The following is a 16,713-nucleotide window of genomic DNA, read 5'->3' as shown; positions in this document are numbered from 1 at the left end:
TTTTGTTCTAGTTCTGTGAAAAATGCCATTGGTAGTTTGATAGGTATTGCATTGAATCTGTAGATTGCTTTGGGTAGTAGAGTCATTTTCACAATGTTGATACTTCCAATCCAAAAACATGGTACATCTCTCCATCTATTTGTATCATCTTTAATTTCTTTCATCAGTGTCTTATAATTTTCTGCATACAGGTCTTTTGTCTCCTTAGGTAGGTTTATTCCTAGATATTTTATTCTTTTTGTTGCAATGGTAAATGGGAGTGTTTCCTTGATTTCACTTTCAGATTTTTCATCATTAGTATATAGGAATGCCAGAGATTTCTGTGCATTAATTTTGTATCCTGCAACTTTACCAAATTCATTGATTAGCTCTAGTAGTTTTCTGGTAGCATCTTTAGGATTCTCTATGTATAGTATCATGTCATCTGCAAACAGTGACAGCTTTACTACTTCTTTTCCCATTTGGATTCCTTTTATTTCCTTTTCTTCTCTGATTGCTGTGGCTAAAACTTCCAAAACTATGTTGAATAAGAGTGGTGAGAGTGAGCAACCTTGTCTTGTTCCTGATCTTAGTGGAAATGGTTTCAGTTTTTCACCATTGAGGATGATGCTGGCTGTGGGTTTGTCATATATGGCCTTTATTATGTTGAGGAAAGTTCCCTCTATGCCTACTTTCTGCAGGGTTTTTATCATAAATGGGTGTTGAATTTTGTCAAAAGCTTTCTCTGCATCTATTGAGATGATCATATGGTTTTTCTCCTTCAGTTTGTTAATATGGTGTATCACATTGATTGATTTGCGTATATTGAAGAATCCTTGCATTCCTGGAATAAACCCCACTTGATCATGGTGTATGATCCTTTTAATGTGCTCTTGGATTCTGTTTGCTAGTATTTTGTTGAGGATTTTTGCATCTATGCTCATCAGTGATATTGGCCTGTAGTTTTCTTTCTTTGTGACATCCTTGTCTGGTTTTGGTATCAAGGTGATGGTGGCCTCATAGAATGAGTTTGGGAGTGTTCCTCCCTCTGCTATATTTTGGAAGAGTTTGAGAAGGATAGGTGTTATCTCTTCTCTAAATGCTTGATAGAATTCGCCTGTGAAGCCATCTGGTCCTGGGCTTTTGTTTGTTGGAAGATTTTTAATCACAGTTTCAATTTCAGTGCTTGTGATTGGTCTGTTCATATTTTCTATTTCTTCCTGATTCAGTCTTGGCAGGTTGTGCATTTCTAAGAATTTGTCCATTTCTTCCAGGTTGTCCATTTTATTGGCATAGAGTTGCGTATAGTAATCTCTCATGATCTTTTGTATTTCTGCAGTGTCAGTTGTTACTTCTCCTTTTTCATTTCTCATTCTATTGATTTGCATCTTCTCCCTTTTTTTCTTGATGAGTCTGGCTAATGGTTTATCAATTTTGTTTATCTTCTCAAAGAACCAGCTTTTAGTTTTATTGATCTTTGCTATCGTTTCCTTCATTTCTTTTTCATTTATTTCTGATCTGATTTTTATGATTTCTTTCCTTCTGCTAACTTTGGGATGTTTTTGTTCTTCTTTCTCTAATTGCTTTAGGTGCAAGGTTAGGTTGTTTATTCGAGATATTTCCTGTTTCTTAAGGTGGGATTGTATTGCCATAAACTTCCCTCTTAGAACTGCTTTTGCTGCATCCCATAGGTTTTGGGTCGTCGTGTCTCCATTGTCATTTGTTTCTAGGTATTTTTTAATTTCCTCTTTGATTTCTTCAGTGATCACTTCGTTATTAAGTAGTGTATTGTTTAGCCTCCATGTGTTTGTATGTTTTACAGCTCTTTTCCTGTAATTGATATCTAGTCTCATAGCATTGTGGTCGGAAAAGATACTTGATACAATTTCAATTTTCTTAAATTTACCAAGGTTTGATTTGTGACCCAAGATATGATCTATCCTGGTGAATGTTCCATGAGCACTTGAGAAAAATGTGTATTCTGTAGTTTTTGGATGGAATGTCCTATAAATATCAATTAAGTCCATCTTGTTTAATGTATCATTTAAAGTTTGTGTTTCCTTATTTATTTTCGTTTTGGATGACCTGTCCATTGGTGAAAGTGGGGTGTTAAAGTCCCCTACTATGATTGTGTTACTGTCGATTTCTCCTTTTATGGCTGTTAATATTTCCCTTATGTATTGAGGTGCTCCTATGTTTGGTGCATAAATATTTACAATTGTTATATCTTCTTCTTGGATTGATCCCTTGATCATTATGTAGTGTCCTTCTTTGTCTCTTCTAGTAGTCTTTATTGTAAAGTCTATTTTGTCTGATATGAGAATTGGTACTCCAGGTTTCTTTTGGTTTCCATTTGCATTGAATATCTTTTTCCATCCCGTTACTTTCAGTCTGTATGTGTCTCTAGGTCTGAAGTGGGTCTCTTGTAGACAGCATATATATGGGTCTTGTTTTTGTATCCATTCAGCCAGTCTGTGTCTTTTGGTGGGAGCATTTAGTCCATTTACATTTAAGGTAATTATTGATATGTATGTTCCAATCCCATTTTCTTAATTGTTTTGGGTTCGTTATTGTAGTTCTTTTCCTTCTGTTGTGTTTCTTGCCTAGAGAAGTTCCTTTAGCATTTGTTGTAAAGCTGGTTTGGTGGTGCTGAACTCTCTCAGCTTTTGCATGTCTGTAAAGGTTTTAATTTCTCCATCAAATCTGAATGAGATCCTTGCTGGGTAGAGTAATCTTGGTTGCAGGTTTTTCTCCTTCATCACTTTAAGTATGTCCTGCCACTCCCTTCTGGCTTGTAGAGTTTCTGCTGAGAGATCAGCTGTTAACCTGATGGGGATTCCCTTGTGTGTTATTTGTTGTTTTTGCCTTGCTGCTTTTAATATGATTTCTTTGTGTTTAATTTTTGACAGTTTGATTAATATGTGTCTTGGTGTATTTCTCCTTGGATTTATTCTGTATGGGACTCTCTGTGCCTCCTGGACTTGATTAACTATTTCCTTTCCCATATTAGGGAAGTTTTCAACTATAATCTCTTCAAATATTTTCTCAGTCCCTTTCTTTTTCTCTTCTTCTTCTGGAACCCCTATAATTCGAATGTTGGTGCGTTTAATGTTGTCCCAGAGGTCTCTGAGACTGTCCTCTGTTCTTTTCATTCTTTTTCTTTATTTTGCTGTGCAGCTGTTATTTCCACTATTTTATCTTCCACCTCACTTATCCGTTCTTCTGCCTCAGTTATTCTGCTATTGATCCCATCTAGAGTATTTTTTATTTCATTTATTGTGTTTTTAATCGATGCTTGATTCGTCTTTAGTTCTTCTAGGTCCTTGTTAACTGTTTCTTGCATTTTGTCTATTCTATTTCCAAGATTTTGGATCATCTTTACCATCATTATTCTGAATTCTTTTTCAGGTAGACTGCCTATTACCTCTTCATTTGTTAGGTCTGGTGGGTTTTTATCTTGCTCCTTCTCCTGCTGTGTGTTTTTCTGTATTCTCATTTTGCTTATGTTACTGTGTTTGGGGTCTCCTTTTTGCAGGCTGCAGGTTCGTAGTTCCCGTTGTTTTTGGTGTCTGTCCCCAGTGGCTAAGGTTGGTTTAGTGGGTTGTGTAGGCTTCTTGGTGGAGGGGACTACTGCCTGTGTTCTGGTGGATGAGGCTGGATCTTGTCTTTCTGGTGGGCAGGTCCACGTCTGGTGGTGTGTTTTGGGGTGTTTGCGGACTTTTTATGATTTGAGGCAGCCTCTCTGCTAATGGGTGGCGTTGTGTTCCTGTCTTGCTAGTTGTTTGGCATAGGGTGTCCAGCACTGTAGCTTGCTGGTCGTTGAGTGAAGCTGGGTGCTGGTGTTGAGATGGAGATCTCTGGAAGATTTTCGCCGTTTGATATTATGTGGAGCTGGGAGGTCTCTTGTGGACCAGTGTCCTGAAGTTGGCTCTCCCACCTCAGAGGCACAGCACTGACTCCTGGCTCCTCAATTTGGGATGATTTGTTGTCTATTCATGTATTCCACAGATGCAGGGTACATCAAGTTGATTGTGGAGCTTTAATCCGCTGCTTCTGAGGCTGCTGGGAGAGGTTTCCCTTTCTCTTCTTTGTTCTCACAGCTCCTGGGTCTCAGGTTTGGATTTGGCCCCGCCTCTGCGTGTAGGTCGCCGGAGGGCGTCTGTTCTTCGCTCAGACAGGACAGGGTTAAAGGAGCAGCCTCTTCGGGGACTCTGGCTCACTCAGGCCGGGCGGGAGGGAGGGGCACGGAGTGCGGTGCGAGCCTGCAGCGGCAGAGGTCGGCGTGACGTTGCACCAGCCCGAGGCGCGCCGTGCGTTCTCCCAGGGAAGCCGCCCCTGGATCCCGGGACCCCGGCAGTGGCAGGCTGCACAGGCTCCCGGAAGGGCGGTGTGGACAGTGACCTCCGCTCGCACACAGGCTTCTTGGCGGCGGCAGCAGCAGCCCCAGCGTCCCACGCCCGTCTCTGGGCTCCGCGCTTTCAGCCGCGACTCGCGCCCGTCTCTGGAGCTCCTTTACGCGGCGCTCTTAATCCCCTCTCCTCGCGCACCAGGAAACCAAGAGGGAAGAAAAAGTCTCCTGCCTCTTCGGCAGCTCCACAGTTTTCCCGGACTCCCTCCCGGCTAGCTGTGGCACATCAGCCCCCTTCAGGCTGAGTTCTCGCCGCCAGCCCCAGTCATCTCGCTGCGCTCTGACCGAAGCCCGAGCCTCAGCTCCAGCGCCGCCCGCCCCAGCAGGGGAGCAGACAAGCCTCTCGGGCTGGTGAGTGCCGCTCGGCACCGCTCCTCTGTGCGGGAATCTCTCCGCTTTGCCCTACCCAGGTATGTGGGGAGTTTCTTGCCTTTTGGGAGGTCTGGGGTCTTCTGCCAGCGTTCAGTAGGTGTTCTGTAGGAGTTGTTCCACGTGTAGCTGTATTTCTGGTGTATCTGAGTCTTCTCCCTTTTTGTTCTTGATGAGTCTAGCTAATGTTTTATCAATTTTGTTTATCTCCTCAAACAACCAGCTTAATTTTTATTGATCTTTGCTTTTGTTTCCTTCATTTCTTTTTGATTTATTTCTGCCCTGATCTTTATGATTTCTTTCATTCTGCTAACTTTGCTGTGTTTTTGTTCTTCTTTCTTTAATGGCTTTAGGTGTGAAGTTAGGTTGCTTATTTGAAATGTTTCTTGTTTCTTGAGCTAGGATTGTGTTGCTATAACTCTCCATCTTAGAATTCCTTTTCTGTATCCCATAGGCTTTTCATCATCATGTTTTCATTGTCATTTGTTTCTAGGTATTTTTTTATTTCCTCTTTGATTTCTTCAGTGATCTCTTGGTTATTTAGTAGTGTATTGTTTAGCCTACATGTGTTTGTATATTTTACACATATTTTTTCCTTTAATTGACATCTAGTCTCATAGCATTTTCATTGGAAAAGATACTTGATTTGATTTCAATTTACTTAAATTTACCATCACTTGATCTGTGACCCACAATATGGTCTATCCTGAAGAATGCTCCATGAGCACATGAGAAGAAAGTGTATCTGTTGTTTGTGGATGGAATGTCCTATAAATATCAATTAATTCTCTCTTGTTTAATGTGTCATTTAAAGCTTGTGTTTCCTAATTTATTTTCATTTTGTTCAATCTGTCCATTGGTGAAAGTGGGGTATTAATGTTACCTACAATTATTGTGTTTCTGCTGATTTCCCCTTTTATAGCTGTTAGCATTTTCCTTGTATATTGAGGTGCTCCTATGTTGGGTGCATAAATATTTACAATTTTTATATCTTCTTCTTGGACTGATCCATTGATCATTATGCAGTGTTCTTCTTTGTCTCTTGTAGTAGTCTTTATTTGAATGTCTGTTTTTTTCTGATATGAAAACGTACTCCAGCTTTCTTTTGATTTCCATTTGCATAGAATATATTTCTCCATCCTCTCACTTTCATTCTGTATGTGTCCGTACGTCTGAAGTGGGTTTCTTGTAGACAGCATATATATGTGTCTTGTTTTTGTATCCATTCAGCCCATTTATATCATTTAGTTGGAGCATTTAATCCATTTACATTTAAGGTAATTATCGATATTACCATTTTCTTAATTGTTTGTGGTTTGTTATTGTAGGTCTTTTCCTTCTCTGTGTTTCCTGCCTAGAGAAGTTCCTTCAGTATTTGTTGTAATGCTAGTTTGCTGGTGTTGAACTCTCTCAGCTTTTGCTTGTCTGTAAAGGTTTTAATTTATCCATCAAATCTGAATGAGATCCTTGCTGGGTAGAGTATTCTTGGTTGTAGGTTTTTCCGTTTCATCACTTTAAATGTGTCCTGCCAGTCCCTTCTGGCTTGCAGAGTTTCTGCTGAAAGATCAGCTCTTACCCTTATGGAGATTCCCTTGTATGTTATTTGTTGCTTTTCCCTTTGTGCTTTCAATATTTTTTCTTTGTATTTAATTTTTGGTAGTTTTATTGTCTTGGCATGTTTCTCCTTGGATTTATCCTGTATGGGACTCTGCATTTCCTGGACTTGATTGACCATTTCCTTTCCCATGTTAGGGAAATTTTCAACTATAATCTCTTCAACTATTTTCTCAGTCCCTTTCTTTTTCTCTTCTTCTTTTGAGACCCCTATAATTGGAATGTTGGTGTGTTTAATGTTTTTCAGAAGTCACTGAGACTGTCTTCAATTCTTTTCATTCTTTTTTCTTTATTGTGCTCTTTGTTAGTTATTTCCACTGTTTTATTTTTCAGGTCACTCATCCGTTCTTCTCCCTCAGTTATTCTGCTAATGATTCCTTCTAGAGAATTTTAAATTTCATTTATTGTGTTGTTCATCATTGTTTGTTTGCTGTTTATTTCTCCTAGGCCTTTGTTAAGCGTTTCTTGTATATTCTCCATTGTATTTCCAAGATTTTGGGTTATCTTTACTATCATTACTCTGAATTCTTTTTCAGGTAGACTCCCTATTTCCTCTTCATTGGTTTTGTCTGTTTGGGTTTTACCTTGCTGCTTCATCTGTTGCATATTTCTCTGTCTTATCATTTTGCTTAACTTACTGCCTTTGGGGTCTCCTTTTCACAGGCTGCAAGTTTGTAGTTCTCATTGTTTTTGGTGTCAGCCCCAGTAGGTAAGGTTTGTTCAATGGGTTGTGTAGGCTTCCTGGTGGAGGAGACTGGTATCTGTGTTCTGGTGGGTCAGGCTGGATCTTGTTTATCTCATAGGCAGGACTGCATTCTGGTGGTGTATTTTGGCATGTTTGTGAAATTATTATGATTTTAGGCAGACTTTCTGCTAATGGGTGGCGTTGTGTTCCTGACTTGCTCTTTGTTTGGCACGGGGTTTCCAGCACTGGAGCTTGCTGGTCGTTTAGTGGTGCTGGGTCTTAGCATTGAGATGTATATCTCTGGGAGAACTCTCACCAATTGATGTTACATGGGGCTAAGAAGTCTCTGTTGGTTCAATATCCTGAACTCATCTCTCCCACCTCAGAGGTTCAGTCCTGACATCCAGCTGGAGCACCATGACCCTCTCAGCCACACAGCTTCATCATGAAACTTAAATACCAGTTCTTTTCCATTTTCAAGCCAGCTGATTTCCCAACTGGAAGTTACCCCCCAACTAGCTGATTTCCCAACTGGAAAGTTACCCCCCAATTTTTTTATCTTTTCAAAAAACCAACTCTTTGTTTCATTCATCTTTTTTCATAATGGTATTTAAATTCTTTCCTCTCGATCTTTATTATTTCCTTCCTTCTGCTGACTTTGGGCCTTTTTTTGTTGTTGTTATGTTGTTCTTTTCCTTATTCCTTTAGGTGGTAGATTTGGGTGTTTATTTGAGACTTTTCTTATTTCTTGAAGAAGGCCTGTGTCATGATAAACTTCCCTCTGCTTTGCTGCATCCCATAGATTTTCGAGTGTTGTGTTTCCATTTTCAATTGTTTTGAGGTATATTCTTTTTTTTTTTTTTTGATTTCTTCATTGACCCATTTTTTTTTTTTTTTTTTTTTTTGCAGTATGCGGGCCTCTCACTGCTGTGGCCTCCCCCGTCGCGGAGCACAGGCTCCGGACGCGCAGGCCCAGCGGCCATGGCCCACGGGCCCAGCCGCTCCGCGGCATATGGGATCCTCCCAGACCGGGGCACGAACCCGCATCCCCTGCATCGGCAGGCGGACTCCCAACCACTGCACCACCAGGGAGGCCCCTGACCCATTTTTTAGTAGTATTTTGTTATGTCTCTTAGTATTTGTCCTTTTCCCATTTTTCTTTTTGTAATTGATTTCTAGTTTCATACCATGCAGTCAGGAAAAAATGTTTAATACAATTCCTATCCTCTTAAATTTATTATCTAATTTTTTATTATTCATTTGATAATGTTGTGTATTGCATTCCTTCATTAGTGGATATTGAACCATATTTGCACCCTAGGATATATCCAACTTGATCCTCGTGTATTATTATTTTATTGTAGTGTTGATTTCAGTTTGCTAATATTTTGTTGAGGAATTTTTCATGTTTGTTCATCAGTGATATTGCCCCACAATTTATTTTCTGTTATATCCTTGTCTGGTTTTGTTATTGCGGTGATACTGGTCTCATAGAATCATTTTGGAAAAACTCTTTCCTTTGCAATTTTTGAAATAATTTGGGATTGATAGGTTTTAATCATCTCTTAATATTTGGTAGAATCCACCAGTGAAGCTGTCTGGTCATTGACTTTTGTTTCTTGAGAATATTTTAGTTACTGATTCTGTTTTATTACTTGTAATTTGTCTGTTCATATTTTCTATTTCTTTTTGGTTCTGTCTTGGGAGATTTTACACTTCTAAGAAATTTGTTCAGTCCTTCTAGTTTGTTCATTTTATTGTGTATAATTGTTTGTAGTAGCCCTTATGATCCTGTGTACTTCTGTGATGTTGCTTGTAACTTCTCTTTCTTTTCTTATGTTATTGATTTGGGCACTCCCTCTTCATTTCTTGAGGAGTCTGCCTAAAGTTTTCTCAATTCTATTTATCTTTTGAAAGAACCAGGTCTTAGTTCATTGATATTTTCTATTTTTTTTGGTCTCTTTTTCATTTATTTCTGCTCCGATCTTTATTATTTCTTTCCTTCCACTAACTTAGGGGTTTGTTTTCTAGTTTCTTTAGGTGTGGATTTTGGTTGTTTATTTGAGATTTACCTTGTTTCCTGTGGCAGGATTATATCATTATAAGTTTTCCTTTTAGAACTACTTTTGCTGCCTCCCATAAATTTTGGATTGTTGTGTTTTGTTTTCATTTTTCTCCAGGTATTTTTAAATTTCCTCTTCGACTCTTTTATGACACATTCATTATTAGCAGTAAGTATATTGTTTAGAGTCTATGTGTCTTTTTTTTTTTCTTTTATTCCTTGTAGTTAATTTCCAGTCTCATAGCATTGTGGTCAGAAAAAAATCCTTGATATAATTTCAATTGTAAATTTACTGGGACTTGTTTTGGGGATTACTTTATGATCTATCCTTGAAAATGTTCCATGTGCACTTGAAAAGAATGTGAATTCTATGCTTTTGGAAGGAATATTTTATATGCACTAAAGTATATCTGATGTAATATGTCACTTAAGGCTAGTGTTTGCTTATTGATTTTCTGTCTGGATGATCTGGCATTTGATACAAGTGACATATTAAATTTCCTTACTCTTATTGTGTTACTGTCTATACATCATTTTTGTTTTGTGTATTTCTTAACTAGTTATTATGGACATAGGTGATTTTACTACTGTTGTCTTTTAGACTTCTGGCTATATTTATAAGTGACTGAAATACTACTTTTATTGTATATTTCATTTTACCAATGAGATTTTTCCCTTTGTGCTTTCCATATTTGTAGTTTTGGTGTGTTTTTTTCTGCTTAAATACATGCTTTTAATATTTATTGTAAATATGGTCTCATGGTACTGAACTCTTTTAGTTTTTGCTTTTCAGTAAAACCCTTTATCTGTCCTTCAAATTTGAATTATAGCTTTGTGAGGGAGTGTATTCTTGGTTGTAGGGTTTTTTTATTTAATCACTTTAAGTATATCACACCACTGTTTTCTGTCCTGCAATTTTTTTGGCTGAGAAGTCAGCTTATAGTCTTATGCACCCTTGTATGTAACTAGTTGCTTTTTCCTTGCTGCTTTTAATATTTCCCCTTTATCTTTAATTTTTGCCACTTTAACTACATTGTGTCTTGCTGTTAACTTCATTTGGTTGATATTGATTGGGACTTTCTGTGCCTTCTGTATCTGTTTCCATGTCTGTTTGCATTCCCAGGTTTGTGAAATTTTCAGTAATTGTGTCTTCAATTATGTTCTCTGCCCATTTCTCTCTCTCTTCTCTTCCTGACATCACTATAGTGCAAATGATGTCATCCCAGAATCTCCTTAGGATACCATCGCTTGTCAATTTATTTTTCCTTCTCTGTCTGGGTGTTTTTCATTTCTTTGTCTTCCAGCTCACTAATTTACACTTCTATTTTATCCACTCTACTGTTGAACTCCTTCATTATATTTTTCAGTTTAGTTATAATTTATTTTTGGTACTTTCTTATGTTTTCTATATCTTTAAGTACTTTCTGTGTTCATTCATTCTTCATTTGAGCATTTGAATGATCATTACTTCTTATCTCTTTATCAGATAGGTTTCCTATCCTTGTTTCATTAAGGTATTTTTCTGGGGATTTGTCTTATTCTTTGCTTTGGAACATATTCCTCCATCTCCTCATTTTGCCTGTCTCTTTGTGTTTGCCTATAAGTATTAGGCAAAACTGTTCCTTCCCTGGGTCTTGAAAGAGTGGTCATGTGTAGGACCTGTTCTGTGTGGCCCAGAGTGTAATCTCCTCTGGTTGAAACAGGAAAGGTGCAGGGCACAACCTTTAAAAGAATGACATAGCTTGCAGACATGACATAAACTGATTAGAACAAACTAGGTCCAAGATGGTAGACAAGTCAACTTCCACTAGACCTTGAGCCTTAGTGTATGCTCATTGTAGCACATCAGCATGCTAAATGACACACCCACAGGCACCATGACAGTTCCAAGGCCGACCATAAAAGGTCAAAAAGTCGGCAGTGGCCCAATTCCTGGAAATCCCCACCTCTTCCCCAAAATAGCTGGAATACTCCTCCCACTCTTTAGCTTATGAAATTACCCACCCTTATAAAAACTGACAACCCCGTATGCTGGTGCTTCTCACCTTCTGAGATGGCCCACACTCTATGTGGTGTGTATCTCCTTGAATAAACCTTCTTTCACTTTACTATGGCATACTCTTAAGTTCTTTCCTGCACGAAGCCAAGAACCCACACTCAGTGGCCATCCCAGGGACTAGTCTGAGACCTTGGATGTGACCATACTCTCTGGCCCCACTTTCTTTCCTGCAACATCTTTTTTGGCACCCCACATGGGGCCTCAAAGGACATAATCTCAATCCACCTATTGGGCTATGACTCCCTTCTGAAGAGTGGCTGGGACTTGTCCCGAGCTGGTAGATATTCAAGTAGCCCCTTAGGTGGCAGTTTACACCACCTGCAGGATCTGGCAGAGACCAGTTCTCTGGCCATGAAGGAGCCCACTGAAGCCAAGGCTTTCCTCCCCTTGATCTTTTTCATTCTCCTATTGCTCTATATCTTTGGACTCAAGAAGATCCACCTAGATGACCAGACATCCAAATTAAGACCTTGTAGCAAGTAATTGACAACTTGATTGGGTGTGTTTCCCCTGTGGCTCCTCGAGCCCAAATTCCCCTCGCTACTCATTCTTAGTCCCAGTCTGGTTCTGGGACACCAGAACTGCCTTCAGGGCCCAACTTGAGGGACTCCATGAGTCTTCCTCTAGATTTGTAGTCCAGCCCTCCCCATGTGCTCTCGGGGCTTATGACCTCATTGCACTCCCGAGTGGATATTGTGGGTGAGCACTTCCCTTGAGAAGGTCACAGTCCCTTCCTCCACCAGGAAGCATCTCCACTATGCACATTCCTAGTCTCACTCAGCATTCCTCCTTATTTCAACCCTCTCATCAACTGTGATATCAAGCTGGACAATGTGCTCCCTTTTAAGGGTCACATCTCATGGGGAGCCCAGACACCTCTAAGCAGAAGTGTGGATGAGCACTTCCCTTGTGGGGGTTGTGGGCAGAATTTATCAGTCCCTGAGTGGAAATAGTGGGTGAGCATCTCTCTCAGCAGTATTTCAAATCTCTCTTAGGAAACATCATGGTTGTACACCTGCCAAAACACCTCTCTATTCTGGGAAGAGTGATGGCTGTAAACCTTCCCTCCTGTCCTGGATTTCACTTATATCCTCCTCTCCTGACTTCTTGGACTGTCTATTGATCCTTGAGCCTCCTTGCCAGCTTTGCCAGCATGTTGGATGTTGCCTCTTTTACTTCTGTGGAGAGGTAGTCCTCCTCAACATCACAAGGACCATATCGTTAAGGGAACTTTTCCTTGTATTGTTATCACTGTCTTGTAGCACTCCAGCCATACCCTGCAGCTCTATTTGTTTCTCTTTCTTTTGTTTCAATAATAAAGTTAATCTGTTTAGTTGGTTCAGCGACTAGGTCTCCTCCCTCCTTCTCTGAAATGTTTAGGTTCTGGGACTCTGGTCACTTTTTCTCCCACTGGCTGCTGTTCCTTTCCTTGACTAATCCAAGGGGCCTCCTCAGGCTCACTGGCCAGGCAGATTTCAGGTGCTCACAGGGATCCCACTGTTGACAATAGAAGAATGCCAAGACAAATAACTACCATCTGGTCAGGATCCATCAGACCCCCATCTTGTCAAGACATCCCAATAAAAATATGGGGGCAACTACAAATATCTCGCTAGGATACATTAGCTAATTGGGGAAAATTTAGACAGGATGGTTTAAAAAAAGATTATTAATTTTCTTTTGCAATACTGCATGGCCCCAGTACAAACTAGTGGACCAAGAGATCTAGCCAGAAAATGGGTCATTGAATTACAATACCATCTTGCAGTTGGGCATATTTTATAAAAGGAAAGGTAAATTAGGGGAAGTCATACATTCAAATTTTCATGGCCCTTTTCCAAAATCCAGGTCTAAAGAATTCCCACAAGGTGTGTTTGGTTCATTTCCCTTCAAAGTGTTTTCTTCCCCCACAGGAGCCAGATGTTTTAGATGATCTCCTTATGAGTCCACCTCCCTGAGGTCCACAGCCAGGAACCCCTACCTCCCTCAGTTCTGAGGGGGAACAGTCCTCCAGACCTTCTACCCTAATGCCCCATCTGGACATCCAGAGACCCCATTACCATACCCCTCCAAGTCTGCCCCCTCTCCTCCATCACCAGAAGAGAGTCCCACCAGTACTACTTGCAGTGGGGCTACCTACTGACCTCCTACCACCAAACTCTGTCCCTTAAGGGAAGTGTTGGCTGGTGAAGGAGGAAAAATCAGAGTCCACATCCCTTTTTCTATGATAGATTTGGCTATTTGCAAAGAGAAATTTGGATGTTTATCTGAGGACACCAGTCAGTTTGTGGAGGAATTTACTAAAATGACAATGTCTTATGAACTTACTTAGGGTGACCTACATAGTCTCCTTTCTATCTGCTGAAGCTTTGAAGAAGAAAGCTGGATCCTTTGTGCAGCCCAGGCGCATACAGACAAATTGAAACCTGAAATCAAGGACGTATAATCTAACTTACTGGGGGGGATGCAATCCCTAACAAAGACCCCCACTGTGACTACCAACAGTGATGTAGAGGGATTGAATGCAAGAACCACATGATAACTTGTCTCAGAGAAAGGATGAAAAGGTGTGTTTTTAGGTCTGTCAATTATGACAAAGTCAGAGAGGTAAGACAGGAAAAAGATGAGAATCTGGCCTTTTTTAGGGCCGCTTGGTGGAGGCCTTCAAAAGATACCAATATAATTTCCGACACCCACAAAGGGCAAGTCCTAGTAAACATCAACTGTATCACTCATTTGACCACAGACATTAGGAGAAAATTACAAAGAGCAGCTATATGACTCCAGACCCCCAAGAATCAGCTCATGGATTTGGACTTCAGAATATTTAACAATAGAGATGGGATGAAGAGGCAAACAGGATTTGGGGACAATAGTGAAAAGTACAACCACTGGTGGCAGCCCTAACCCCTGCACCACCTCAGAGTTACCTTCCCTTGCGAAGACTCGTGGTGAGGACAGGATCCAGGAAGCATGGATAAGAGCCACTGTTTCACCAAGAAAACATCTGTTTTAAGTGTGGCCAAGAAGGCCACTTGAAGAACTAATGCCCCTGGTATGGGAAAAGTCCAACAGGACCCTGCCCGACACACAGAGAAGGCCACTGGAAGTGGGGCTGCCTCCATTCCTGAAGCGTTTCCAAACCAATGATGGCTGAGAGGACAGAAGACTGATGGAGCCCTGTATGCTTCCTAGCTCCCAAAGGACACCTGGTCATTTATCTGGAGGAGTCTCAGGTAACCCTTGACATGGCACATAGGAAAGTTATTTTCTTATTAGATACGGGGGCCACCTACTCTGTGCTGAATGATTTCCCTAGACCCTTGTCCTACCAATCCTGTATGATAACAGAGATTGATGGAAAACCCAAAACCAAGTGATTCAACCCTCCATCGACTGTTTGCTAGGAAATTTTACCCTTGCACATCAGTTTCTGCTCATGTCTGTGTGCCTCCCCCATTGTTGGGAAGGGATTGCTCACTAAATTCCACACAATTTTCCAAGCTAGAGATCCTCACAGAGATGGTACCCACCAAGGAAAACAATTGCTCTTGGCTGGAGGAATCTACCTCAGTCCCAAGCAAGAGGTGATATCCATACCACCACATCTAAGTTTTTAAACTATAGGCTGTTAAACTTTTCACAGTGCTATAACTAAAGGTCACTTTCTGCATTCCCCTGCACCCAGACTCCCGTTATCTCTTTTCCTTTTTTTTTTTTTTTTTTTTTTTTTTTGCGGTGCACGGGCCTCTCACTGTTGTGGCCTCTCCCATTGCAGAGCACAGGCTTCGGATGCGCAGGCTCAGCGGCCATGGCTCACGGGCCCAGCCGCTCCGCAGCATGTGGAATCCTCCCAGACCGGGGCACGAATCCACATCCCCTGCATTGGCAGGTGGACTCTCAACCACTGTGCCACCAGGGAAGCCCTCTTTTTTCCTTTGAGTGGACAAATCCAGACACTGTAATGCCATGAATGTCTCCATTCTGTGTGCTTATAAAATTCAAGCTGAGGGTGCCTAAGGATAAGAATGGAATGGAACAAAAAAAAAGGCTAGAAATTGTCCTGTTACCTTTAAAAATGGAATCACATGAGGCTATAGGCAAGCCTCCTCAGATCAAAGGCCTGACTGAGGGCCATATTTTTTAAATTCCTTAAACCCAGGGAGAATCCCCAGAAGTGTTTGTGAATAGAGTTCCAAAATGGGAGCCCACTCGTCAGACTAAGCTAAGATTCCTGATAGAAATTTGGGGGCAGGCCTTCTCCCTTAAGCTAAATGATGAAAAATAAAACATTCCAACATATGTGAATGGGTATATCAGTCCTTCTGTATCACAGAGGTAGCCACACAATTCTTTAGAAAAAAGAAAAAAACTGTTCTTGTTTTACAAATCTAGTCTTTAAAGGACCAGAGGTGTGGCTCCAAAAATAATCTAAAGCTCACCAATCATTTTAGCACTCCCACAGCTTTTCCTATGTATATTAAGAGGCCTGTAAGTATTAAACAAAGGGGAAATAAAGTCATCCTAGGAGGAACTTGCATCTGCCTTTGAGATGCAAATGTCCTACCTGGTTTTCTCCAGGAACCGTTATCTCTGCCATCTTTTTAAAATGAAAATTTTCTCAAGAAGGAAGAGATATGCAGATATATGTATACATATAGCTGATTCACTTTGTTGTACAGCAGAAAGCAGCTATACTCTAATAAAGATGTAAAAAAATGCAAATTTTGAAAAAGGGGGTAAATAATTCAGAACTTGGTAAGACCAAATAAAAATCTTAAGCATCTTTTCCATAAATATTAGTAAAAAAGGTTTAGCCATCTAGACAAGTGAGCTTCATTTGTACCATCTGCCAGAAACCCAACTTTAATCCAACCTCTTTTGTAGACTGATGGGTTTTACATTGCTGTACATGACTCATGGCTGAAATTTTGGAATGGAAACTATGAGGTCTCTGTGTTTCTTTGTGTGTTCATATGTATCTATATGTGTGCTGTAGATGTATGGTATTGCCAAAACAATTCATAAAAGAGCTCTATTTAATTGATTTAAAGGAAATTAAGCACTTATATAAATACTCAGAAATAGAAAATAATCTGGCTAGAATGAAATTCAGGTTCATGTCATCGGGAAAATATTCGGTACTAAACAGATATCTGGTATTGAATGTGACTTAAGCTTGTTGGTTTGATTAATATAGACATGTCTTTAAAGTCATCAATGTTAAGTATAATACTTCTGTTGTATCTAGGTTTACTAGACATTATTATATCTATATACCCAATAGAATACTATTCAGCCATAAAAAAGAATGAGATAATGCTATTTGCAGCAACATGGATGGACCTTGAGGGTATTATTCTAAGTGAAATGAGTCAGACAAAGACAACTGTCATATGATACCACTTATATGTGGAATCTAAAAAATGATACAAATGAACTTATTTACAAAATGGAACTAGACTCACAAATGTAGAAAACAAACATGTTACCAAAGGGGATTGAGAGGTGGGATGGGAGGAGAGAAATTATGAGTT

Source organism: Mesoplodon densirostris, chromosome 4 (assembly GCF_025265405.1).
Source record: "Mesoplodon densirostris isolate mMesDen1 chromosome 4, mMesDen1 primary haplotype, whole genome shotgun sequence".
In the NCBI taxonomy this organism is placed as follows: Eukaryota; Metazoa; Chordata; class Mammalia; order Artiodactyla; family Ziphiidae; genus Mesoplodon; species Mesoplodon densirostris.
This window is presented reverse-complemented; position numbering follows the sequence as displayed.